Genomic DNA, 4049 nt, shown 5'->3' on the forward strand with positions numbered 1-4049 from the left:
GATAGATATTTGTTGAATTAAATGAACTAAGCCTAGAGATGAAGGGTTGTTTCTCTTAAGGCCTTTGCCCATTTCCTCCTCCTCCTTCCAGTTCTGGCTTCCAGGTTTCTCCCTCTGCTTGTCAGCTTTTCCTGGCTCTGGCCTGGGGCTCTCTTGCCTCTAGCATAACGGGATTATGAAGCCTGGCAGTTCTCACGCTGTGAAGAGGAGAGCCTGGGAAACATAGGCTCCATCCTCCAGGGTCACCAGTTGTCTTGGGCGGGAAGCAGTGGGAAAGGGCTGTCGTGGGGAATTGGGTGAGTCCGCTGGGCATGGAGGGGATGGGTGCTCCCAGTTGGCTTGCCCACCTCCGCTTCTCCAGCTGCAAGAGCCACCTGGCTCCGTAGGTCGAGCAGGGTGCAGCCCTGGTTCTCCCACTCCAGGCCGTGCGGGCTCAGCCAAGCCTCTCCTCGCCTACAGGCCTCGTGGTCACTTTAGACCCCTCCCTTCTGTTGCAAGGATGACAGAAGTCAAGTGGGCCCCACCTAGCGAGTGCAGGCCCGCCACATACCCACTGGCGGGGCCGGGGTTTGCCAACCCGACCCACGGCCAGCTTTCCGAACAGATGGAGCGGGTGCCCGCCGCCCGGGCCGCTGCGTCGCGCGAGGCTACCGCGCGCTTCGCACCGGGCAGCGCACTGTAGGCACCCTGCCTCACGTGAGCCTCGGGGCAACCTTGTTCTGCGGGCAACACTGCGTCCATTTCACGGGCAAGGGACCTGAGGCCCAGAGAGTAACTCACTCCGATAGGAACAGCGAGTCGGGCTCTTTACTTGGCAAATGACGCGACGGCCTTGCCGGTGTCCCGTGCAGAGGGCCGGTCTGGCAGGAAGCCCGCCAGCTTCGCAGCTCCGCATCGCTGCAGTCCCGAATCCCCGGCTTAGTCAAATTCTCCCCGCGGCACTTAAAACTCCCGCTCAGCTGTAACACACGCCTGGTCACGAGACCCGGTCTGTTCGGTCACGTGCTCTGCAATCTCATCTGTCATGTGCGCCATCGGACCTATCCCAGCAGCCCGGAAGAAGACGCATCTTGATTGGCTCATTCCGGCTAGGGGGCGGGACGCTTGCTCCGAGGACGGATGCTGTGTCCGGCCCTCCTTGCCCTCGTCTGTGTGTTCGGCGTGAATCTCGCTCTCTCGCGGTATGAGCGTCCATCAGGTGCTTTTTAGAACCCACAATGCACCGGGCACAGGCAGGACAGTCGCTTGTTGGCGCGGCTTCCGGCGGCGTTTGCGTCATATTTCTGAGCCGGCCTTGAAGTTAGGGGTCTGGTTTCCCTGAAATCTTGTTGCCGGCTCCCTGTTGCCTGAAGAATAGGACACACTTCTTGTCGTGGGCCCCGGGCCTTCCACCGTCGTCCCCTCTCTGCTTCTGAGGCCCTGCCCTCGCGACCGTCTCTGAAGCCCCCGGCTTCGTTCTCATTTTCTGCCACTGCCTGGCTTGCACTCCAAGCACTGATTTCATTTTTACCGTTCCAAATGTACTAGGGACACTTAAGCTGGGGCCCATCACTTGGCTCCTGGGGACTGTGATCACCTCCCCCTTCAGGTTACATGCAGCGTGTAAGCTGCGTGGGTGCTTCTGTGGATTTGGGGTAGGGTGCGTGACTCATCAGACTTAAATGCTGAGTACCATCACAGGACGGAGGGGGCCCTACTTGGTTCGTCTGTGTGCTCTTTGTCAGTACAGGCACTGGGGCAGATGTCCAAAAGCACTTATTAGACAAAAGCAATGTCCTATTTCTTTCAGTTACTGCCTGCAGACACCTCAATATACTTTTACAGGAAATTGCTATTATTTGCATACAACTTTTGATTGCACGCCTCCTTATTGGGATCATGATCTCTCTGACTGAACATTTTTTCATTCATTCTTCCATGTGTCATGTACCCTTTCCACATCCACCACTGCACAATTTACTAAAATGCAACTGTTAAGAAAAATTCACATTTTCTTTTGGCAGTGCATCAACTGGCATATTACTGGTGTGGCTGTTTCTAGTATACTGAACTTTGAAATGTTCAACTGGTTTTCAATCCTTGCATGTCTTAGCTAGATACTTATAATCTGATTCACTAACTCAAGTAAACATAGTGAGATCCATGAATGATAATCTTAAATTATTATGTTTCCCCCAACAAACGATAGAAAAAGTTGATTACTTTACCATTCCCCAAATCTAAACTTGAATAGTTTCACTTACAAGATACTCAATAGAGAATACTTATTACCAAATACAATTATTAATTTAGTTACTTTAAGCTGCACTGATACTACTATTACATCACAGTGCACACAACACATAAAGCAAATGAGATGAAGTCTAATTATATTTTTTACATTAATTAGTTCTACACAAAAGGATTCCCTAGTGAATCTGTTTCAGACCAATAGACTATCCATAAACACCTAAGTTTTAAAAATGCTACTTTGTTATTTTATATCTGTACTTTAAGTAAGGTTTTAAGTTGAGATGTCATTATTTCCTTATCTGAAGGATTAAAGGAAACAGGAACCCAGTGGCTTGGTGGTTTAGGAAGAACACTTGGTGATGACAGCTCACTAAATTTGGCTCCAGCATAATTTCGATTAGCTTGAGATTGAAAAAGTAACCTGGGACTTGATAAGCTAGAGTTCCAGTTTTGATTATTTGGAAAATTTTTGTTCTTACCTCCATTTTGCATGGCCTGCCATGCGGCTGCTGATGAGTTATAACCATGTCCTCTTTCTTTTTTCTTTTTTCTTTTTTTTTTTTTTTTTGAGACAGAGTCTCGCTTTGTTGCCCAGGCTAGAGTGAGTGCCGTGGCGTCAGCCTAGCTCACAGCAACCTCAAACTCCTGGGCTCAAGCAATCCTCCTGCCTCAGCCTCCCGAGTAGCTGGGACTACAGGCACGCGCCACCATGCCCGGCTGATTTTTATATTATATATATTAGTTGGCCAATTAATTTCTTTCTATTTTTATGGTAGAGACGGGGTCTCGCTCAGGCTGGTTTTGAACTCCTGACCTTGAGCAATCCGCCCGCCTCGGCCTCCCAGAGTGCTAGGATTACAGGCGTGAGCCACCACGCCCGGCTTTCTTTTTTCTTATGAACAATCTTCATCTGGGAATTCTGATCCTTGGTCTTCTGTCTATTAAGCGGTTGTTAGTTCTTACTAACATTTCTAGATTGAGGGGCTGGAATGTTATACCTCTCTGCACCACCCATCTTCAGCTTCTTTGTCACCTGCCCTCTTCCTTGCTGCCAAGCTCAGGATAACAGGTGTTGCCTTCTGAAGATCCTTTCCTTTGTCTCAATAGAGAAGTTTTCATGGGCCAATCTGTTGAGTTCAGCCTAGGAGCTGAGGCCAACATCTGAGTCTCCTCAGCACACGGGTTTGAGAGAAACCCTAGCGACTTCAAGCTTGGAACTGTGATGGTGACTCCCTCTCGACAGCAAACCTGCCTCCCTTTCCAGGGAGAGATGAGGCACGAATAGAACAAAGCCCATGAGCACTGATGCGCTAGTTGCTCACCACCCAGTGTCTCCTGCCCCATAAAGAGGTTATTCTGAGCTGAGTACTTGCTACTGTGGTCTGGAGAGTGATGGCCAAGAGGCCTTGGTAAGTGGTCTCACTGTGGTTGGGTTACAGTTTGGCTTTATACATTTCAGAGAGACAAGAATTACCCAAGAAGTCATAAATCAATACATGGAAGTTATATATTGGTTTGACCCGAAAAGGCAGGGCATCTTGAAGTAGTGGCTTACAGGTTACAGGTTGGTTTAAAGAGTCTTTGATTTGTAATTGGTTAAAGAAATGAGGCTTCGTCTAAAGCAGGCGTCCTCAAACTACAGCCTGCGGGCCACATGCGGGTGTTTTTTGCCTGTTTGTTTTTTTACTTCAAAATAAGATATGTGCAGTGTGCATAGGAATTTGTTCATACTTTTTTTTAAATGATAGTCCGGCCCTCCAATGGTCTGAGGGACAGTGAACTGGCCCCCTCTTTAAAAAGTTTGAGGACCCCTGGTC

At 49.1% G+C, this 4049-nt stretch overlaps 1 pseudogene; it reads right to left on the bottom strand.

The window, feature by feature from the left end:
* Positions 1–2478: 2478 nt before the first annotated feature.
* On the bottom strand, positions 2479–3247 carry LOC105861062 (proline-rich nuclear receptor coactivator 2-like; annotated as a pseudogene).
* Between the last annotated feature and the right edge of the window lie 802 nt (positions 3248–4049).

The sequence above is a fragment of the Microcebus murinus genome, chromosome 6, assembly GCF_040939455.1.
Source record: "Microcebus murinus isolate Inina chromosome 6, M.murinus_Inina_mat1.0, whole genome shotgun sequence".
NCBI classification, from domain to species: Eukaryota; Metazoa; Chordata; class Mammalia; order Primates; family Cheirogaleidae; genus Microcebus; species Microcebus murinus.